This window comes from Lolium perenne, chromosome 6 (assembly GCF_019359855.2).
Source record: "Lolium perenne isolate Kyuss_39 chromosome 6, Kyuss_2.0, whole genome shotgun sequence".
Classification (NCBI taxonomy): domain Eukaryota; kingdom Viridiplantae; phylum Streptophyta; class Magnoliopsida; order Poales; family Poaceae; genus Lolium; species Lolium perenne.
The window spans coordinates 241,630,891-241,641,081 of NC_067249.2; the positions used below are offsets into that span (position 1 = coordinate 241,630,891).

Sequence of the window (10,191 nt, forward strand, 5' to 3'; positions counted from 1 at the left end):
AATGACCAGTGGGGTCGTCTATTTATTTAGAGAGAAAAAATCATATCTTGCCGCTCTGATATATGTCTTTAGAGAATATCATAGAGAGAAGCAACAAGTTCGCTAATTAATTATTCTTAAGCTAGACCGGAGAACCGCTGGCAGCTCGTTCCCCACCGTCGGACGGAGCAGCCATCGCCGGCGGCGGGCCGCGCGCTCGTCGCGCCGCCGGCTCTGTCCCCCGGCGGCGTCGGACGAATCGAGCGCTGCACGTCAACCACGGCTCCAGCACTTGTTTCGTCCGCACGCATTGTACCCACCGCAGGAAAGTCCGCCGCAAGCAGATCCGCCGCCCACGACGACCGGGATTTGTTCCGCGCACCAATTGGTAAACCTCCGCTTCTGCCTCCCCCGCCCCCTAATCGATTCGGTTCCCGTAATTTATTGGAGTTTGCAGGTACGAAATAGTCCTCAATGTCTCGTCGTAGCGGGTACACCGGCGAGGGTGGGGATTCGATCATGTCGTGGCCACGTTCTACTTCTCCTACCTCGTCGGAAGTGCAGGTATATAGCTTCAGCTCTCTGTACTACCGTTGAATTTGAAGTTCCGCCATGGCCTGTTGGGGTGATTTCAGTTGTTCTTTTTTCCATTATTGTTACAGTTAGCCAGGCAAGCCGATGATCCATGGTACATTGCATACCAAGATGAATCAACCCAGTGGTGTAGCCAGAGGATGGATTTGGAGGAGAAGGTGGCCAATTTAGGTGATGAATTGGCCCGTAAAAACCTGATGATATTCGAGCTGAAGCGTATTGTGGATGAAGAAAAGAAGAATTCAGAGCTTATTCGCAAGGAGAAGTTGAGAGTTGAGACAGATCTTGCCGTATTTGATCAAGTGGTAGAAAATCTAGAACATGAACTAAAAGTGATGGGAGAGGAGAAAAGTAGATTCATCTGTGCAGTTTTATTAGGTGTCATCCCTGTCCTAGCAGTTATGTGGTTCTGGTAGACGATTTAGTATAGAATTGTTATTCAGTAGATGGCTCTAACCACTGTATTTTGTTGTGGCTCTAAGCACTGTATTTCGGTGTACAATTTCCTACTTGTGCTAAGTAATGTGCACGATAATTTTAGCAAGGGATCCCAAAAGTGAAAGCATGTACCAGCCTCCGGATCAAATACATATCAATATCTTCCCAATCAAGTTGGGATAGAATTCAAATCATACATACGGATGTACATGGACACATCAAGAACGTGAAGAAGCTTTTTTTGAGACGGAGGTAGTAGTTCGAACAATTTTATCCCATTTGGAAATTGAAAAATACAAATTTATAATAATTTATCCCAATTTGCGGCGTCGAACACGGTCGCGCAGCGATGGGCAAGAAAGGCCGGGACGACGGGCGGCTGAGGGGTGGTCATCTGCGCCATCAAACGTTGAAGCGATGTTATCGGCGATGGCTTCAATGTTCGTGGCATCGATGACCAGTGTCTGAACCGCCGCTGTCTTGGTGTTCTTCATCAGCGACGGATCTGCGGAGGGCTGGATCGGCGGCTTTGCAGCGCGGTTGTAGACGATGGCTTCAATCGTCTTGGCATCGATTCGCACTCTCGGCACCGGAAGTGAGACATCAACAGGCTCCGACATTGAAGGCTGGGTCTGCGCCGTCGAAGCGATGTTGTAGGCGATGGCTTCAATGTTCGTGGCATCGATGACCACTGTCGGCACGGCCGCCGTCTTGGTGTTCTTCATCATTCAACAGATCTGAGAATAGAATCGAAAGTGAGACAGAGAGAGACATTTCAACTATTTCTGACGGTTAGATCCTCACCGGCACTCTTAGATCCACGGCGCACGCACGGTTAGATGCACGCCGCCGCACGCACGGTTAGATCCGCGCCGCCGCACGCCGACGCACGCACGGTCAGATCCGCGCCGCCGCACGCCGCCGCACGCACGGCTAGATCCGCGCCGCCGCACGCCGCCGTACGCACGGTTAGATCTGCGCCGCCGCACGCCGCCGCACGCACGGTTAGATCCGCGCCGCCGCGACCGCCGTAGTAAGAGAGGAAATACGAGAGAGGAGGATGCGACTGGAATATGCGATCGCTGTGGTTGGTAGGTATGTGCTCTGCTCTTGTCTCCGTATGCGTCCATCGTGGTAGAGAGAGAGATACAGGCCGTCCGATCATAAATGATCGAACGGTGCAAGCGTTCGTTGAGCTTTCAACTAACCAAGATCCGTGTGACATACATCTCGACCAATCAGAGATCAGCCAGTGGTACAAGTTAGGAAAACTGAGTAGAACTAAGAGGGGGAAAAGTGAGGAAATGTTTATCGGAAGGGCAAAACTGAGTATGACTGAGTAAAATAAGTGGGCCCGGAGGGGGAAAACTGAGTAATACTAAGTAAAACAGGGGCACCCAAATAATAAACGGACTAAGGGAAATTGAAGCTTTTGGCATAAAAATTGTAAAATTGTGTTATTTGAACAATATATTACATTTTGGCCGACTAGATATTGTTTGCAACTCAAAGATACACAAGTGTGACGAATTTGGACTCATTTGGACAAAGTTTGTAAGCATAGTGGGTATTTGGGAGGTGTATTGAGCAGAAAGCCCTGCATCTTCATATCTAGTAGCTCATGGACTAGGAAGTGGTTTTGAAGCTTTTGGCATAAAAACTTCATATCTCTATATTTCCTTTTCCATTATTATTTCTCTAGGTTGTAGGTAACATAACAAGGCTCCATGGGAAGGTTCCACCATGTTTTGAATTATTTTGAATTGAACCCTAAAACCCTAAAACCCTAAAACCCTAAAACCCTAAAACCCTAAAATGATAAATGTGGCTTAAATGTGGCATACAAATTGTTCATACAAATTCAAATTGTTCAACACAAAGGGATCCCCAATACAAAGGGAACCACAATACAAATTGTTCATACAAATTCAAATTGTTCAACACAAAGGCATCCCCAATACAAATTGTTCAACACAAAGGGATCCCCAATACAAAGGGAACCACAATACAAATTGTTCATACAAATTCAAATTAGTTGTTCAGAATAAAATCTTTCTCTTGCTCCTGGTGTGACTCGCCGGGGCCACCACCTTACTCCGGGTAACCCTACCAGGGATATTACCGGTGTCTACCTTCCTTTTGCCCTCTTTCTTGTTCTTCTTCTTCTGCAAAGCTTGTGCTTTTTCTTCTGCCATGTACTCTTCGAAGTTAGCATCTATCATGGCCTTACTACTTTCGAGGCATTCTTGACTATACTGTTCCCTCTCCTCTAGACTCATCGGTTGAAGCCATTCTACATCCATCTGTTCCCTCTGCTCTCGATCCATCGGTTCAATCTCCTCATGTTCAATTGCTGCTTCAATCTCCTCTGCATTTGCTGCTTCAATCTCCTCATGTTGAACTGCTGCTTCTATCTCCTCTGCATTTGCTGCTTCAATCACCTCATGTTGAATTGTTGCTTCAATCTCAAGTTGAATTGCTGCTTCATTCTCCTCTGCATTTTCTGCTCCCGCCTGATCTTCCATTCCAAAAGCTGGGTCAACTCCATTTTTACAAAGCCTAGCAATGTGTCCAGGGATTCCACAACGTTTGCACTTACGTTTTCGAATCGGTGCACCACCCTCTGCACTAGCTCTGATCCTATTCTTCCTCGGCCTACCTGCCGGTCTAGTCAATACTGGAGAGTACAGTTTGAAGCCTGGATCGACTTTCATCCATTGGTCTTTTCCCAACAAGGTAGGAACATTCATAGCATATGCAGCCCTAAATTTGGCAACAGAGAAATACTCTGACACATACTGATCAACTTCACCATCTTCACCCCCTATAACACTCATGAAAAACAATGCGTGTATGCAGGGTATCCCACGGATCTGCCATCCCCTACAATGGCATGTCCTATCAACCAAACTCACTGGATACCTCCACTGCCTGTTTTGACTGTCAGTGTAGGTTACCTCAGCCTCCATTCCTTTTCTGACGCATTGCATCCTCAATTGTTTTGCCCTCTCATGCAAAGACTTAATCAAAGATGGGAGCATGAGATGGCCAACATAATTTGTGGATGCAATTCTTTGACGCAGATCGATCTTTATCATGATCATCTGCCTAATCTTATCAAATATTTGCCACAGCATAAGCCCTTTCAATGACTTGACCTTTGAATTGAAACTCTCCGCAAGGTTACTTGTTACATAGTCTACCTTGCAAATTTCATTGAATTGGCTTCTTGACCACACCCTACCATGATGTTCATCCAAGTACTCCTTCACCCCAGGTTTTTGTTTATACAACACATCCAAATGAAACAGATGCTTCCTAGAGCTGCATGTGTATGAAGCTGGCCATAGGTTGTCAGTAAAACTTTACCCTTGAATTTCTTTGTAAAATTCTGTACCAAGTGTCGCATACATTCCCTATGCTCCACTCCAGGGAATACTGCTTCTACCGCAGTCTCCAAACCTTTGCAAGCGTCTGTGTGGATAACAAGTCCTGGTGGATGACCTATAAGATCGCGCAAATTCTGCAGAAACCAAGTCCAACTTTCCTGTGACTCAACCTCCAAAACCCCATAAGCAACAGGGAACATCCAATTATGTCCATCAATCTGCAGAGCAGCAACTAGCTGTCCTTTAAACCTGCCATGAAGAGCTGATGCATCCACGGCCAAATAAGGCCTGCAACCGTCCAAAAGCCTTTCCAAGCAAGCTTTGAAACAAACAAAAGCCCTTCTGTAACATTCCTTGTGCATTACCTTCCCGCTTTTCAATTTGTAGGGAACTGTATGCTTGTCTATCGCTACAACACTGCCTGGACTAGCCATCTCCACTTCAGCTTTGAAAGTGTAAAGCAACTGAAAGCTTTCATTCCATGGACCATTGATCTTGTCAAGAGCCATTTCCTTTGCATAGAACATCCTCATGTAAGGTACTTCCATTTTATACTTCTCAACCACCTTTTTTACGAGTGCTGTTGGACCAAGTGAAGGATCTTCTCTCAGCCAATCTAGGATTATATCTGCCAACCACCTAGTCTTCGCTAGCTTTGTTTTCAGCTCTGGCTCTCCCCCTAGAGGTGGACACCTATGGATCTCCTTATTCTTCTTTACCTGAAACATAATGATAAGGGATGTCAGTAATAGATAACAAATTTTACACCGTGATCTAAATACACAACTGGTTGGCGTAGTACCTGAACCAAGCTGCTTCTGCGCATTGTGGATGCATGCAGCCTAAACCTACACCTTGGGTATGGGCATTTAATTGTGAACCTACCTGGCTCACTTTTAACAACCTCAAAATTATTCTTAGTGAGAATGTGATATGTAGTAATTGCATTACGGCAGTCCATCATCGTTTGAAACACGGTGCCTTCTACAAGCTGGGGATTCTCCCTGTTCCACTCAATTGTAGGCAAGTCTTCACCTTCGTAATCGGCTAAAACGAGGCTGTCATCATTCTCATTCTTCTCTTCATCATCAGTGTCATCAAATCTGGCACCAAAAGCAATATCTTCCATGTATTGATCCTCCATTGCCTGCTTACTGCATCGATCTACCAATTCAGGAAACATCAACTCATCCTCATCATCTTGAGGAGGCTGATCCTCAATGTCTGCATCGTCCTCCACATCGACCGTACGAACGATCTGGCTACCACTAGCACTGGGGACAGATGGTGCTGCTATTGACCTACAAGGAGCGCCGCGGCGCACACTGTTAGAAGAGGCAGCAGCAGTAGAGAGACATGATGCCCGACCACCTGATGATGCCCCAGCACCAGAGAGAGATGATGCCCGGCCCCTGTCCACATGGATACGAATTTTACCGAACCGGCAAGAAGCATTCAAAGCAAAAAGAATTCCCAGATCGTCGTCGGAAATTAGTGGAACAAATCTTCCCTCCGTGTTGAAATATTCGAAATGAACTGCGTCGTAAGAGCTCCAGCTGTACTGAGCGCAGATGTTAGCTTTCAAATCCCTCAACGAGATGGTGGTTGCAACCACCGCAGGGAAGAAAAACCCATTCTTATAGCGTTTAGAATCACGCGTATAGCTAGAATCCAGCCTAGCCACCAGCCGAAAAGCCAGCGCTGGATCAATCCTATTCGAAAAGCAACGCAGTTAGTTGAGCAACAACGATTGGCGCTCAAAAACTGCCTACTGTTAATTCACATAGGCAGACGATGCTTACCCAGATGGAATCCATGCGTTAGATCCCTCCGATTCCCAATCTTCTCCGCGGTTGACGCGAACATTTGGCACACCAGATGGACATACAAACTCCACGAAAGGGGTAGATCCAGATCTGGTGGAGGCGGAGCCCTCTCCGCCTCCCGGTGGTGGTGGTGGGGACGGGGGCGGCTCGGCGGCGGACGACGCCATAAGGTAGGAGGGCAGGACGGCGTGGCGGCGGAGGGGCGGTGTGTGAGCTCCTCCAGTATCGGGCGGAGTGGAAAGCTTTGGGTGAGCTCCTCCAGTCAACGATCCAACACAGTTCGAAATAAACGGTCAATTCAACACCAACGCGGCTCCCTAGCCGTCACCGGTAACGGTGAAGGCCTCTGACCAGACGGCAACCCTCCCGTCTGAGCGTCTGCGACGGGTTTCAAACTAGAGGGAGGGGAAAACTGAGGAAAAACTAAGGGGCTGGGGAAAACTGAGTACAACTAATGAACCAGGGGCACGAAAATAGAAATCCCTTGATATTAATGTGAGGGATCATCTTATAATGCTACCGTCGCGTTCTAAGCAAAATAAGATGCATAAAGGATTAACATCACATGCAATTCATATGTGATATGATATGGCCCTTTAGTCTTTGCGCCTTCGATCTTCATCTCCAAAGCACGGACATGATCTCCATCATCAACGGGCATGATCTCCATCATCGTCGTCGTAGCGTCAAGGTCCATGGCGCCGTCTTCATGGTTGTTCACCTCATGTAGCAACTATTACAACTACTTTGAAATACTACTCAACATGAAAATTAAAGACAACCATAAGGCTCCTGCCGGTTGCCACAATACAATAATGATCATCTCATACATATTCAACATCATATTATGGCCATATCACATCACCAAACCCTGCAAAAACAAGTTAGACGTCTCTAATTGGTTTGCATATTTTACGTGGTTTAGGGTTTTCGAGTAAGATCTAATCTACCTACGAACATGAACCACAACGGTGATACTAGTGTTGTCAATAGAAGAGTAAATTTAATCTTCACTATAGTAGGAGAGACAGACACCCGCAAAGCCTCTTATGCAATACAAGTTGCATGTCGAACGAGGAGCAAGTCTCATGAACGCGGTCATGTAAAGTTAGCCCGAGCCGCTTCATCCCACTATGCCACAAAGATGCAAAGTACTCAAACTAAAGACAACAAGAGCATCAACGCCCACAAAACCATTGTGTTCTACTCGTGCAACCATCTATGCATAGACACGGCTCTGATACCACTGTAGGGATTCGTTGCATAGAAAACAAAAAAATTCCTACCGCGAGAACGCAATCCAAGCCAAGATGCAATCTAGAAGATGGGAGCAACGAGGGGATGAATGAGACTAACCCTTGAAGATTTCCAAAGCCTATAAGAGTAGGCTCTTATTGCTGCGGTAGACGATCACTTGCCGCTTGCAAAAGCGCGTAGAAGATCTTGATCACGGTGCCACGATCGGGCAGCACCTCCGTACTCGGTCACACGTTCGGTGTGGATGAAGACGACGTCCTTCTCCCTGTTCCAGCGGGCAGCGGAAGTAGTAGATCCTCCTAGGAATCCCGGTAGCACGACGGCATGGTGACGGTGGTGGTGGAGAACTCCGGCAGGGCTTCGCCTATGCGCTGCGGGAGTTTGTATGTGGAGGAGGAGAGGCTAGGGTTTGGGGTGAGGGGGACTTGGGCGCCAGCCTCAAGGGGTGCGGCCAAGGTGAAGGCTTGAGTGGCCGGCCCCCTCCCCTTGCTCCTCATTATATAGGTGGAACCCCCAAGAGTTGTAGTCCAAGTCTTCGAATAAGACCCCAACACATAAATTTGGCATAAGGTGGGAAACCTACCCAAGGTGGGACTCCTACTCAAGGTGGGAGTCCCACCCCTTCCTTGAGGGGGGTGGCCGGCCACCATGGGTGGAATCCACCTGGGATTCCTTCCCCTTAGGGCTGGTCGGCCATGCTAGTGGAGTCCCTCCGGGACTCCACCTTCCATAGTGCCTTTCTTCCGGATTTTTCTAGAACCTTCTAGAACCTGCCATAAATGCACCGGATCATTTCCAAACTTGGAATATGACTTCCTATATGTGAATCTTATTCTCCGGACCATTCCGGAACTCCTCGTGATGTCCTGGATCCCATCCGAGGCTCCGAACAAAACTTCGAACTCCATTCCATATTCCATATCTACTTAAACGACATCAAACCTTAAGTGTGTCACCCTACGGTTCGCGAACTATGTAGACATGGTTGAGACTTCTCTCCGACCAATAACCAATAGCGGGATCTGGAGATCCATAATGGCTCCCACATATTCAACGATGACTTAGTGATCGAATGAACCATTCACATACGATACCAATTCCCTTTGTCACGCGATATTTTACTTGTCCGAGGTTTGATCATCGGTATCACTCTATACCTTGTTCAACCTCGTCTCCTGACAAGTACTTTTTACTCGTACCGTGGTATGTGGTCTCTTATGAACTTATTCATATGCTTGCAAGACATTAGACGACATTACACCGAGAGGGCCCAGATGATATCTATCCGTCATCGGGATGGACAAATCCCACTGTTGATCCATATGCCTCAACTCATACTTTCCGGATACTTAATCCCACCTTTATAACCACCCATTTACGCAGTGGCGTTTGATGTAATCAAAGTACCTTTCCGGTATAAGTGATTTACATGATCTCATGGTCATAAGGACTAGATAACTATGTATCGAAAGCTTATAGCAAATAACTTAATGACGTGATCTTATGCTACGCTTAATTGGGTGTGTCCATTACATCTTTCATATAATGACATAACCTTGTTATTAATAACATCCAATGTTCATGATCACGAAACCATGATCATCTATTAATCAACAAGATAGTTATACAAGAGGCTTACTAGGGATTCTTTGTTGTTCACATAACACACATGTATCAATGCTTCGGTTAATACAATTATAGCATGGTATGCAAACATTATCATAAACACAAATATATATTATAATAACCATTTTATTATTGCCTCTTGGGCATATCTCCAACATATGGCGCCTGAATTTTGGTGCTAAAATTATTGAATAACTATTTAAGATCTGTCTCAAGAAAAGTTAAATGGTTTGGCAACTCTATGCATCGAAAGGAAGTTAGTAAGCGAGATTGATATTGATTCCATCGTCACTGACTTTGCTTCTAAGAATTGGTGGAGAAAATTTTAAGGTATTGACATAGGCATCCCCAATGGGCCTGCCGAAGATAGTACCCTGGGTTTACTAAAGGCCCACGACCCGAAGAATATGAAGATTCGGAAGCCCAAGTTAATGTTAAGGAAAGTTAGAATTGTAATAGAGATAATGTTTGTAATTTTGCGGGATGAGTTGTAAACCTTCCCGGACTCTGTAACTTGTACAACACGAATCTCTCGGCTCCACCTCCGATATAAGGGGGAGTCGAGAGACAAAGAGAGCATCGAATCATTGTTTCTCAAACCCTAGTTTTCATAATTGTTGAGTACTTTTCGGCTGAAACCTTCGAGATCTACTTGCCCTCAACTTCCAACTAAACCCTAGTCTACAACCTGTAGGCATTGACAAGCTGATACCTTGTCAATTGGCGCCGTCTGTGGGGACTAGAGGCGTAAGGATCTGATCTCGATGGCACGTTCAAGATCATCGACTTCATCAACTGCAAGCAACACAATGGATCGAGGTAAACAGATCGCAACTGGTCTTTTCGATTTTGTACCTCACCCACCCTCCTGTTTGGATGCATATGCGTATCTGGAGGAGCCTATGGAGATGACGTTCGGGAGGTTTCACTTCCACGTCGAGAAGGAAGGATCGTATCGTGTCGAAATTCCGATTTCGTCGGGATCGTCGGCGGTCGATTCCGATTTTTCAAACTATACATCATCAACCGAATCAGGAGAAGAAGAAACTTCGACGTCACGCTTCATCAGCACCAAGGCAAGA

At 46.2% G+C, this 10,191-nt stretch overlaps 1 long non-coding RNA gene across 1 annotated transcript; it reads left to right on the forward strand.

The window, feature by feature from the left end:
• The first annotated feature begins 251 nt into the window (after window positions 1-251).
• Window positions 252-1,207, forward strand: LOC139832176 (uncharacterized). The gene is made up of 3 exons (XR_011746851.1): window positions 252-367; window positions 437-543; window positions 642-1,207. It is a non-coding gene; the product is annotated as an uncharacterized lncRNA (long non-coding RNA).
• Window positions 1,208-10,191: the final 8,984 nt, after the last annotated feature.